The following is a 13,336-nucleotide window of genomic DNA, read 5'->3' as shown; positions in this document are numbered from 1 at the left end:
AAAAGAAATAATAGTATTTAAGAGACAGCTCATCAGCACTTCTTAGACATTTATAGCAGTCATAAAACATCTGTCTTTCAAGACAATAAATTAGAATTGTAAGGCACTGAACTACACAGTGTGAACAAGAACCAAAAAGGAAAAAAAATAATTCTTTAAAGTAACTGGCAGCTTGGGAAGAGAATCAGAAGAGATTAAAAGATGTCAAAGAATTACCAAAATCCATAAGATGTACAAATTTGAGAAAAATCCTCACTGTAAAAATCTCCCTTGGTGCCCTAACTACTATTAAAATTAAATATGCCTAAAATCTTGGCTGAAATCTGGCCGCAGGTGAAATCCACAACAAAATTCAGGTGGATAAAACTGTAGTAATCTTTCATCTTTTCATAAAACAGAGAGTTCAAGAGAAAAACACCGCTACTGTCTAATGTTGCAAAACAATACAAAAGATATTCAAGAAAAAGAGATGCATCATTAAGAACACTTCAATATATTAACCCATTCAGTAGGAATGACAAAGACAATATAAACATTTTAAAAACTTAGCTTTCTTCTTTCCTTACTGAAACAAAGAAAGTCCTGCTTATCAATTGTTATCTTTACTTGAAACAAGAAGATGGAAATCACACAGCAGCTTCCTGCTCCAAACACTTCAAAAAAATGTACTTCAGAAGGAAAAAACAGTAATAATCCATCCAATCTAAGCATACTTTCCTTGACTAAGAATGTCTATGGCACAGAACAAATACACTAGCAATCAACAGTTCACCCTTGAACCTAATCAGACACTTGAAGCAAAAAGAAGTCATTTTTCCAATCTGTTTTCTCACTTTATATATAAGTGACTGCACTAAATGCCTGGAAATGCTGCCGATTTATTTCTGGTGCTTTTCAGACCCATGAAAGTCTCAGAAAACCTGCCTAATACATAAGCAGTACTGCATTAAAACATTTAATAGCAAGAAATCATCACATGAGCAAGAAGAACTCTCCAGGTTAGACAACAGAGATCCAGATTTATGCTCACCATGTCAAAATTTTTCACAGACCCCCTGCTCCCTACCACCAAGTACCTCCAAATTTTGTTATTTACATATTTTCTTCTAAATTAATAATTTATATCATATGTACACATACACACACCTCTCCTTGAAACTCAAGAGATGTCAGATTCTGCTGTATAAGTTGCCAAGAAGAGATTTAGAGAAGTGTTCTCCATGGCCTATGAACCAAGAGAAGCTAAGGGATGGAAGGTCACTTTGAATATCATAGTCCAAGGTGGTAGGTGAAGCTTCGATTGTTGAGAAGACATTGTGACCACATTTCAGAAAGGCAAGGGCAAATTTAAATATTGGAAGAGGACCAGGTTCTGCTTTTTATATTACTATGTACCAGAGAATACTTGAACACCTCAGCACACTATCCACCACCCATGCACATTAATGACAAAGTACTCAGAGACATTCAGTCTGTCACCTAATTAATTAGAACTGTTACCATGCAGTAAGCTCTACAGAAAACTACAAGCAACCCATCTCAAAGATGCAGTGTGCTACTGATTTATGTATGCACTCACTACATCAGAATCAGCAGCTGAATTATAATGCCTCAAAACATCACAAACAAGGCTGTATACCTCATTTTTCTAAACAAAACTGACAAGCACTTTCTATATGCACTTCAGTCTGCCCACTGTCCCTTCACCACTCATTTCACTATTTGTATTTCTACATAAACATCTAATATTTTATTTTAGCAAAATAAAAGCTTTAGCAAGTTTGGTTTTATTCTAATCTTAAGAATTACCTGGACAAAACTGGAAAGCATTGTCTCAATTCACCTTACTCATTTAGGGAAGACAGAAATAAATTTGTTAAGCTTAGATTTCTGCAGATTCCTGTCTTGCTTCCCTTTTGTCTCTCAATAGGGTAACCCTGCTGTTCCTATGACTGTGGCAACACTCTCACTGAGCACAATACAGTAGATGCTGTGGGTAGGCAACACCAGAAACTAGCCTGACTATTCATTTAGCTAAGCTAAAGTTAGGCTAAGTCAACCTACATAGCCCACAGCAAACCAATCTTACAGAAATTGTAAATTAAGTCACCAAAATCAGAATGCTGGCTGCAAAAAACACTTTTTTTTTTCTTTTTTCTTTTTTTTTTCTTTTTTTTTTTCTTTTTTTCTTTTTTTTTTTTTCTTTTTTTTTTTTCTTTGGGGGTATATAGCTATGTTTTAGTTTACTTTTTCTTTGGTTTAGCATCATTTGATAAAACAAAAAGGCTACAGCAGCTGTGCTCCCTGCTTCTGTCTCCCAGCCTTTCAAAATGACTTCTGAAACTGATGAGTAATTTCAGTCTAATACAAACACTTTCATTAAAATGGCTAGGCAAAACAAGAGATAAACTCACTTGCCAAACAGCTCGTTTTCCCTACTCTCAGTGATAAATACAGGCACATAAGAGGGGAATTCAGCTGCGGTACATTTTGTTTGCCCAGAAGTACATTAATTTAAAAGAATTTTGGGGGGAAGGTGGAGAAATCACTAAAAAAACCCCAACAAACACCACACAACCACCAAAAAAACCCAACAAATGAATAAAAATACACATAGGTGTATACTAGTGGAATTTTTCCAGCAATCTCCACTAGACTTCTTGATAAACACATAGGAGTGCTGCTTCCCAATGCTGTTAGAATATGGCATACTGAAATAATGGGTACAACCAAGCAGTATGATTACATCCCATGGGGGCCGAGAGGAAAGTGCACATGCAGTTCAGAGTCTTTGCAGTCATATGGATACGGGCACCGAGTCTCACATCTGTCTAGTACATTTGGAAAGATATTTGGCTACACACTGAATTGAGTAAAGAAATAATCGCAGTATGTCTAGACACCGTGGCTCATCTGCATGCTGAGACTTCGGCTTCTGATACAGCAGCACAGCACTGCTCAGGCACCGTGCCACAGCAGCAACCTCACCTTATCCAGTCAGCTGGGAGCTTGCCCAGGCACCCAGGATTTTCATACAACACCTAACAGCAACCACTGTTCACCCTGCAAGGCACAAAAAGGGCACTGAGAGGGATAAGAACACGCCTGCTCCACATCACTCCACCAGCCAGCCTTGGCTACCGCTCCACAGAGATCACAAATTGACTTAGGCAAGCTACTCCAAGCACCTTCTGCTGATGTTGTTGGGGCTGAAGTAGAAGTGTAAGAAGCACCAGAGAGATGGGTTTTTTTTCCCCCACTTCAGTGCTCTCACCATCTACACATAGGAAAACTGAGCACATACAAGTAAACTCTATGTACTGCTTAAAATAGCACTGAAAAAATTATTTCCTTTAGTTGCTACCTGGCAGAAGGAAAGAAAAACATGTTGAAACTTATCTTTCTCATGCTGAAGAGGTCCTCACGTAAGGAAAGAGACCTCATTAAATTCAGTTTATTTGCTGGACTAAAAAATGGATGTGGAAAGATGGCAATTATTAAGCAAAATCTAGGCATAAAGAACATGAAAGAAATAGGAATATCCTTCTTAAAAGTTGCATTTTGTTTATATGTTTTTCAAATCACAATACTGAGTAAAGTAAAACCAAAACAAAATAAATATAGGAATTTTTAAGGAAAAAAGCAGAACAAAGGAAAAAACAACAATGTCCTTGAGCATGTTTCAGCTGTTCGAGACTAGAGAACCAGCACACACAAACACATTCCAAACAGGCATCCACAGACTCATGCTGCAGAGCAATGTATGGAGGGCTACACCCACTTCTGTACTCCTTCACGTGCAGGGTTGGGAAACATCCAGGTCTTCACAGATGTGTCTTCTGGCTCAACTCAGAAATCACATCCAGACAAAATAGGAGTAGTACCAGAACTCTCGTAAGCTCCAGCATTGTTCCTGCCTTGCTGAACACAAGCTCCAAGTCATGAAGAACTGTGGACATCCGCACACATGTACGCACAAATCACAAAAGCAATAGACCTGACTCAGCCTGAGTTTGTCAGGCTTATTTCACAGACATGCTAAATCCAACATAATCAGAAAACTAGACACTCACGGCCCACGTGAAGATCATCTTTGGAGAAAAGAAGAAAAAGGAGTCACATACAGCAGATTTACTGCATTTGCTGCAACACATGCCAATGCTCAGGAATATTAGCCCTAGTCATTTTCTGCATATTGATATACTACTTGACAAAGAAAATTAGATTAATGAATCACTCACATCTACAAGTCTATTTACAGTATTACTTTATTCTTCAATAGGCCAAAAATAAGAACAAATGTAAGAGACTGGTGTGCCAGGGTAGGAAATGTATTGACAGGAATGCTTAGATCAGAATATGTGAAGTCACCAGTCAGCCAGAGTTCTCTGGTTGAAAATTATAAAAAAAGAATGACATAACATTTATTTGGTTTTGCAGGGACTTGAGTAATAATAGCTAGTTCAAATCCACTGAATTTGCCCTATTTACTTGCTTTAACTCTATGTAGGTCAAAGCAACAAGACATGTTAGTGTAAATTTAACCTTTTAACTAACCACCACAGATTTACAGCCCCAAACCAGCCCTAAATTCTTGCCAAAAAACACCATGATTCCCAAAATAGTAATTTTTAAAGTATAAAACATTATTAAGACTGCTGACAGAACGTATATTATTACCTAGCTTAAAATGGTAGAGATGGAGAAAAACAATAAAGGAGAAATTATTGTGGTCTTGCTCCCACTGAAGTCATGTTTTTCATGAAGACTTCAAAGAGTGGGGAAAACATGGCCTTTATCCAACTTGCTGCAAATTACACAACTGAGTATTTTTCTTCAAAATAAATCAGTTTAGATGCAACTCTGGTCTCCTTGAGTTTGACAGCAAAATTTCTTTAAAAATATTTATTCTTGAGCACGACACTATGTATCCTTGTGCTTTTCTCATCTTTGACTGAAGTCTACAGGACATTTCCAGTGTTCTCTTGCCACCGATATTTGCTGTCTACATGTACCCAAATTCTTACATGGTTTCCAGAACCTGAAATTCCTTGAACTGATAATCTAGACAGACTTTTCTAGTTCTAGGATACTAACAAGGATAACACCTTTCACAGCCATTCTGTGTTGCTGAAAACCCAAGAGGCCAAGAGTTCATTATCAGAGCAAAAAACTTCATCATGAAAGTCAAAGGAGAATGATTAAATACTGTAGCATAATGTAAATGAGATTTATTTGTGTGCATGTCTACAACACTTTGATAAAAATCAATGGGTTTAGCATTTTTGGGTGTTGTGATGTTTTAATATTACATGAAGGATACTATGCAACAATCTTCTGAAGAAATCTCCTTTCTTCCCCAAAATGCAACACCGTACTGTTTCTACTTCTATAATTTTCATCTGTAGTTAGTGTCACTCCACCCACACTTATAAGAGTAACTGCCCATGGAATAAAATGTTATGCCTCTTCTGGAATTCTGCCAAGTAATTCCATGTCCTAACTGATTCTCAAATTTAAGTCATGCACTCAAAACTCATAATAGCATGTAAATCTTCAATATCACTGATCACTATGAAGTTCTTCAATGTCTCAGCTTGACAGGGTGCTGAGCCATCTCATATAAACTACAGTATTACCTAAAAAGGTTGGACCAGATGATCCTTGAGGTCCCTTCCAACTTGGCATTCTATGATCTCTGCCAATTTAGGCAACAAAGAAAAAAGAATATCCTGTCATCTATGCATTTAGTCTACATAAAACCAAACCATTGCTCCCTTTCTTTCATTAATGTGTATAAGGTTACTTTATTTTCCAAATAAGGTAAAAAGCTAAGAAAACCAAAAAACTATGGGTATGGTAGAAATCCTGAGCAAAAGCATCTTTAAATATGTATATATGTGTATATATATATATATAAAATAATATATTACATGTTATCTGACCTTTCGCAAAAAATAGTGAACCTTTCCAATCTAGTTTTAAAAAAATCAAGTGAAGCTTAGATGACAAATATGTCTAAGAGACAAAAAGTCAACAGCCCTGAGGAAAACCTTGGGGTTTATTTACTATTCTGAAAGACATTTTCTGTATGGCAGGATACCAGTTGGTATATTTTCTGTAGCATACTTAATTCAGAGACATCTGCTTGCTAGCAGACCAAGGATGAAGCTTGGGGTTATGAGACCTGCATTATATTTCTGGCTCAGCAACTGATTTGTGGTGCAGCCTTGAGAACCTTGCTCTGCCCCCATTTCACCATTATAAAATCTGAAGATTACTTTGAATATACTCCAGTTTCTTTAAATAAAATGCAAGCTTTCATATATCTCAGTGAGCTGCATTGTAAAAACCGCAGTCCCAATTAAGAGTGAACTCCCGAGTACAGTGACAATTTCAGGAAAGCTTTATGGTCACATTCTCTCAGTCACAGAGCCCAGCTGCCTTCTGGAGAAGCAGGACTGAACAGATTCATGTAGGTACTGCAGATGCCAAATAATAACGAAAATACTAATACTGAATATTGCAGCTGCTGATAATGCTCATTGCCTAACAATGCAGAAAGTATTACACTCACTATTGCCTACAGCAGGCACTGCTACTGAGCGAAAAAAGAAATGATACGTAGTCTCACTGAATCCAAGATGATAGTCCAAAGAGAAAAATAACTCAGTGCATATAGCTTGAGGTTATGAGGAAAGCATCTGCTAATACGCAGCAGGCTCCCATAATTGTGCAGCTGAAGCAATAACACCCCAGCAAAACACCATTACAATGTACAGTGTTTAACAACTGTGCCAGTTTTCATGCACATCAGTTTACTCCACAAGCTGACTGATCCACTTTGCTCATCTGAATACTCCAAAATGATTGAAAGAAATTATATCTACTACATTTTAAAGACAGAAGACCATATTAAATGCTTGGTAAGTCTATTCATTTTAATTGTGAGGTACAAGGGGAAAAAAACATCTGTAGTCTGCTTTTCTAAACGGGGGGAGAGTTCTTAAACAATACACTGGGGCTTTTTTTGGTGCAACACATCAGCAAGCTTTGGAGAATTTAGGTTTCCAGCTCAAGTGTATTAGAATAATTTATGATATAAGATAACAGCAAATTAACAAAAAGGTTTTTAATCTACAGTGCTTTCATATTATGCTTTGTTTGTTTGTTTAGCTTAGGTTATCCTCCTTCAGTGATGGATACTTTTGCTTCTTCCAACTCAGCATGCACGAGAGTAAAACAAAACTTAACATATCCATTAGCAGAGCCAGAACACACAGCGTAGTCCATCTGGTACCATAACTTGCTAACTGATAGATGACAGCATCCCCCCTTTTCCCAGCGAGCTTCTTAGCTCTCCTACTCTCTTCCACACAAAGTTGCATGCTGTGGTGCTTTGTGTTTTGTTTTTTTTTCTAGATGGCTGTAGATATAGCAAAAATACGGTAGTGGAGTACTGGACATATTCCAAGGCTTGTCTGAAATATTCTTACCCAGGGCAACATGTTTTCCCCATCAGCACTAAAAGCATTAAATACTTTGGCATTCTTCTAGCAGCCCATCCCTCCCTTTGCCACCCAACATGCATGCACACTCCTGCCTGCTAGAAGTGCTAAAGCAATCACAACTGCCTCAGGCAAAGCAAAGATACAGAGGTAAACACTATTCCTGGGCATCATCCCAGGGAGGTCACACTTAATTTCCAAGCTCCTCCTCAACAGATTATTTTTTTGTTATGATCAGCACTAACAAAATAAAGGAAGAAGAGTTAAATGTACAAGTAGAAGCCCTGTCAAGAATTTAATTACAAAGCCTAGTTCATCATAAGCTGTCATAAAAAGCAAAAGTCTCCTATCCCCTGCCGTGCACTTGGCTTCCATGACAAAGCAGACAGCAGATCCCAAAACTACAGCTCACTTCCTTGCACAGCCCTCCTTGCTTTCCTCCAGTCTTCACAGAACCTTTCAAGCAGCTTATTACGTTCACTTTTTTTTTTTTTTCCTGAAGGTTAAACTACTGATTAGAGCACAAAGTACGTGATTCTGTATTTGCTGCACTGACATTGTACATGTTCACATCAGGCAGTGGAAAAAGAACACCTGGATCTGATTTTGCTCCTGTATTTCAAGTGTGCGTCAGTTACCAATCTCATTCAAAAACATGAAAGTGAGCAAGAGGTTTTGGTAGCTGATGTCGGGGTTGATCTGTAGTTTTCACACTCAAGCATTTGGGAGAACTTGGAGGCAGAAAAGTATGCAGAGACAATAAGCACTTTATCCTGAGGGACATTTAATAAAATGCAATGCTAACTTCAGTATTTGGTATTGGTTCTCATTATCTTTGACAATTCATCAAGCAACACAATTTAGATGCTAATCCACAACTTAATGATATGGATCAGTAATACATACCGAAACAACTGCAGCAAACTGCCCAGTAAACAGGAAACTCCTCTTAGGAATGCCTTTAGGAATATTCAACAACTTGAATTATGATACAGAAGATTATGCTTACTAGGACAGAATGGAAGGATGCATGTCCTGTATGCAAGCACTTGTATGATTCTGCTGTATCTGATCACTTGTAATTATATTAAAAGAAAAAGCCATTTGATTTAGAATTTCTGCAGCAGAGCAAGTCCCTAAAATTTTCCTTGAACAAGTGCAGGAAATAAATAGCATAAACAACAAGAAGAAAGAACTAAGACACACCCAGACTTGAAATCAAAACCCTGACGTTAGAGGACTCGTGCTCAATTCAGAAATACAAACAAGACTGCTGGAAAAGTTGCCACATTCAGAAGTTCTCCATCTCCTTCAAAGGTAAGAGAACTCGAAACAATGCCACAAAGCAAAGAAAATCACACAGTGCAGAAAAAACTGTAAGATAATCATGCTTTGTCTAAGATAAGGTTTAAAGTCTACCACTGACTAAATATGAACACTTGTTGCCCATGCTTGCATTTGCCAGTGCTTTTACCCGCCCCACGTGTTAACTTACTCTCTAACTTTCTACCCCAAGGTCTGAATTTTTTCAAAACAAATGAATTTGGCTCTCACATGACATTGTGCTGGAGGCACTATTGATACATACAGATTGTAAATTTAAATAAGACCACACAGAAAGTTATACTAAATTACCCCAGAACAGCAAAGTTAAAATGAAATTTAAATTGAATAACATTAAAATAAAAGGGTAAAAAGTACATATAATTTTGACAATACTTGTAGTATTTTACAATCATTATCACAGATGAGATGAAACTGAACAAAAATGTGGAAGCATCAGGAATTGTGAAAACACATTTGAACTCCCAGACCACTTCAAATTTCTGCTTTACTTATACTGTGCATTAAATGTGCGTATAATTATTGCTTGTAGCTCTAGATCAGATGCATCTGTATTGTTAGAACATTTTGGGTTTTTTTTTTCTTATTTTAATCCTCCCATGAACAAGGTTCCATAGTTAAGCCACTGCTTTCACACACATAAGGAATCAATTACACACAAATAATTTTTGGGAGGTTTGTCAGGTATCTGAAGGGCTGTTTTCTTATAATTTAGACAATAAGATGCAGGGATGCATTTCACAGCTCCCTTATGACCTTCTCCTGAGGAAGACCTTCTCTTTTCCAGAAAACAGATTATCTACAAAAACCCTTCTCAATTACCTGTTAGCAGATTAACAGAAATACCTAATTCTTGCCACAACACAGGACCATTTCTGCCCATTTGTGCATGCCACTTCTGCCCCTCGGGGTTTAGGACCTGTGCTCCCTGTCATGCATCGTAACACCATGCAGCCCCTGCTGGTCCAGAAGTGCACATCACTTTGAACATGCACCAGGTCCTACTTAATCTCTCCCGCTGGAATTTCTAAGTGTTACAATTTGAGGTGGCCCGGGCTAATTTCATGGTATCACCATGAGGACCTAGAGAGAGGACATTGTTTAGGATCCCATGCCCAGGGGGCAGAACAGAGAGGTGTCACTATTCCCTCACATTGCCTGCCATACACTATAAAAGTCAGGAGGGTGGGAAGTCTGCCCCTTCCTGCTCCTTTTTTTCTTTCCTGTGCTTGGACATGTCTGAGAGAGGCTCCTGCTCTTCATCCTCAGATTGCCACGTGCTCTGCAGGATCCAACTCCACTGGCTGCTAGGAAGAGCCTTGGGCCCTTCTCTTGAGTCGGCTCTACCACAAGGGACTTCTGGACTCTTGTATCAGCAACCACCGAAACTAGTTTTTGTATATATTTTGTATAACATTTCATTATTATCCCACACGTTACTATCCCTTCCCTGCTGTTTCGATTTCCAGCCTTGAAGTCTTTCTTCCTTATTGCCCTTTTGTCTTCACCTGGAAGGGTGGCAGGGGAATAAAAGAGAGCAATTCCATTGTCTGGATTTTGTTTTGCCCTAACTACTAAACTGAGACACTGAGCAATGGTGGACACTCTGATTAAACAGAATTCTAATTCATACTTTTTCTTCCTTTAAATAACAAAAAGAAGGACTTAATAAAAAGGGAAAATTTACTTGTAAAGAGGCAGCCTTGACTTACTGGAAGCCTTAGCATCCTAGCAGAGCACTCAGCAATGTTTTCACCAGACACGGTAGAAGCCTCTTTGATCTGCTCTGTGTAAATCAACTTAAAATGATGCAACCGTTTGAACTCATCTTAGGACTATACTATGCTGATAATAGAAAAACCTTTTCTTCTACAAAATCCATTTTATAAATAATAAATAAATGTTTGTATTGGCTTTGTTTTTTCCCTTCATTTTTGTTTATTTTCTTATCTCCCCATTCCTTTCCTAGTGTTGCAAAAGAAACTAAAACCAGTTTATCTGCTCCTCTTGGCCTCCATTGCCCGTCAAAGCCAAAAGATGAAAAAAGATGGCTTTTGCTTTTGTTTTGTCCACACATTTATCTTAGAAGAACTACCTACAGGTGGTTCCTCTAGTGATACAGTAGAGTCAAGATTCAAGTCACAAGTTTTAACTGTGTTGCATCTGGAGAACTTCGCCTCTGAGAGACAAAATACACACCCTCGTGTGTGTCATGTGCCCCGCCCGTTACTCAAAATCAGGCTCTGAAGATGTAAGTATGTTCTTCTTTATACAACTTCAACTTATGTCACAATTCCTCTTCATTCCCCCAAAAAATCTTCTTAAGAATATAGTAAAGATTCAGTCATATTTGGAAGAAAATTTTGTCTTTCAACTTCCAGAAAGTTATCTTTCACACTGTTCATATACCAGTACTGGGGAAAAAATGGGAATGGTTTCTCTGTGCCCTTGTTTTAACATGCGCTTCCCCAGAAGACGTATGTGCCTTGTACTTTGTGCTTAAAGTCTACAGGCAGGTAGAGCAAAGAGATGATCAGGCAGTTGGTGCGCTTTGGCACATAGCATTGAGCAGTTCTGGAGGTAGAGACCAAACAGAACAGAGAAAATAAATATGAGTGCACTATTTTTATTTTATTACATACATCTTGTTATGGCAGGCTGGTGATATATCTCAGAGCAGTCAGAATGGAGCTTATAGGCACAAAACACAAAGCAGAAGCTTATACTTCTGTAGCTCAGTAATTCCTTATTCTCCGACCCACTAAATGGTAGCTCAGAAAAACACTAATAATGAAAGACAGAAATAAACTCCTGATACAGTGGTTTTAGGTATACAGGGTGCCACCCTTTTTTACAGAGCATAAGGATAATCTGGTTTTGTATTGGCTAGTCAAGAAAACACTTTTCATATAAAACATGAACGGGAAAGTACTGCATAGCCTGTAAATGCAAAAGCAGAACCCATCTGAGAGGCAGGTATTAAGGCAGAGGAAAGAAGAGGGGAAAATCCTGAATTCAATAACTGAATGAAGTAAAAACTAATACTGAAATTGAAAGGGTAAGATAAGTCATCAAGTGGGAGGTTAATAAACTCAACACCAAGTATCTTGCTTTTATTTACATATTTTTACTTGCTTAAAACTGCAACAAGAGACTGCTATTTGCTGTTTCCTGACAACGTCCAAATTTGTATCCCATTCCTGCATCTCTTGAAAGGTCTGTAAATCAGAATAATCATTACAGACAATTGGTTACTTAAAAAATGTGATGGGCAGCCCATGTGTGCTACGGTTTCTCAGATATTTATTTATTTTTAAATAAGGTAGAAATTGTTACACGTTCTAACAGGATATATCATCAGGATTTAAGACATTTGTTGTTTTTTCAGGCTCAGAACTGTCCTTGCAGTTTGTAACTTAAAATCAGCTTTCTCAATAAAAGGTAATGTTAATAAGTGAAAGCTAAAAAGGAAGTTACTGTTATCACAATATCTTCTCTATAGCCTACTGACTGATACCTTCCTCTATGTCAAATTTTTGGACAGCAGTATGGCAAAATTAACAAGCTCATTTTCCAGGCACTGCATCTGTACAATGGGATACAAAGTCAATAAAACCAATTAGTGCTGCTCAACAGCACCTCTGTTCTGAGTCCCCAAAGTGCACAGCAGAAATCTTGTGGGAAAACTTGTATAAATACAAGTCAGTTGCCCATCTAGTACTGCTAACTGTGTACGTTAAATACTGCTTTGACACAGTCTACTTCTTCAGACATCTTCCATTCTGCATTAGCTTGATTTCTATCAAAAAGATTATGTCAGAATTTCATTAATGCTCTTATATTTGCCTCTGTGTGTCAGCAATTCAAAGAAGGAAAAAGATGGAAAAAGTCAGAACAATAACCTAAATCTCTCACCCCTTTTTTAGAATGTAATCTACAGAAATTGCCTTGGAAGGAACATCATCTTCATTTGCACCAGCATAACCAAGGCAAATAGTTTTTGTTTTCTTTCAATTTATTTTCACAGACATAGTACTTCCGATGTGTGGTCCCTCTCTTTAGAGGGAAAAAAGTTGGTTAAGGTTGCCAGAGCTGTCCCCTTGATGGCAAAGGAACAAGGAGAGTTGGAGAGTAGCAACCACGGTAAAAATTCCATTCAGGTCACTATAAGCATTCCCACTGGCCTCCACAAAACACCAAAAAAACAAGACCGGAATTCATTCAACTCCAGCTTCAGCCTTTCAATACCTATAATTACTCCCAAAGGACTAATGAGGAAGCAGTTCTCCATCTAGTAAGAAATACCAGCAGACAATCATAGGCAAGGCACTTGGTACCATGCAACAGATGAAGTTCACCCTTAAAATACTGGGAAAGATAGTAAGAGAAGTGAATTTCTAACGAAACCAACATTTCCAATAATTTCATTCTGCAGAAAAACATTAATCTGTTCCTTCTTCTCAGACAGTCCTATTTTTAAACCA

General features: G+C 37.8%; 1 protein-coding gene across 9 annotated transcripts in view; it reads right to left on the bottom strand.

The window, feature by feature from the left end:
* SEMA5A (semaphorin 5A) overlaps positions 1-13,336 on the bottom strand; it is a 327,683-nt gene that overhangs the window by 248,770 nt on the left and 65,577 nt on the right. The window contains exon 1 of one of the 9 annotated variants that reach the window (XM_051611956.1): positions 1,147-1,164. The exons of the other annotated variants lie outside the window; for them this stretch is intronic. The gene's annotated coding sequence lies outside the window, so the exon portion shown is untranslated. Of the gene's footprint in view, positions 1-1,146; positions 1,165-13,336 lie in introns of those variants that run through there. 9 annotated transcript variants of the gene reach the window in all.

Source organism: Apus apus, chromosome 2, assembly GCF_020740795.1.
Source record: "Apus apus isolate bApuApu2 chromosome 2, bApuApu2.pri.cur, whole genome shotgun sequence".
NCBI classification, from domain to species: domain Eukaryota; kingdom Metazoa; phylum Chordata; class Aves; order Apodiformes; family Apodidae; genus Apus; species Apus apus.
The sequence above is the reverse complement of the archived record's forward strand: the minus strand, read 5'-3'. Positions and strand labels throughout refer to the sequence as shown.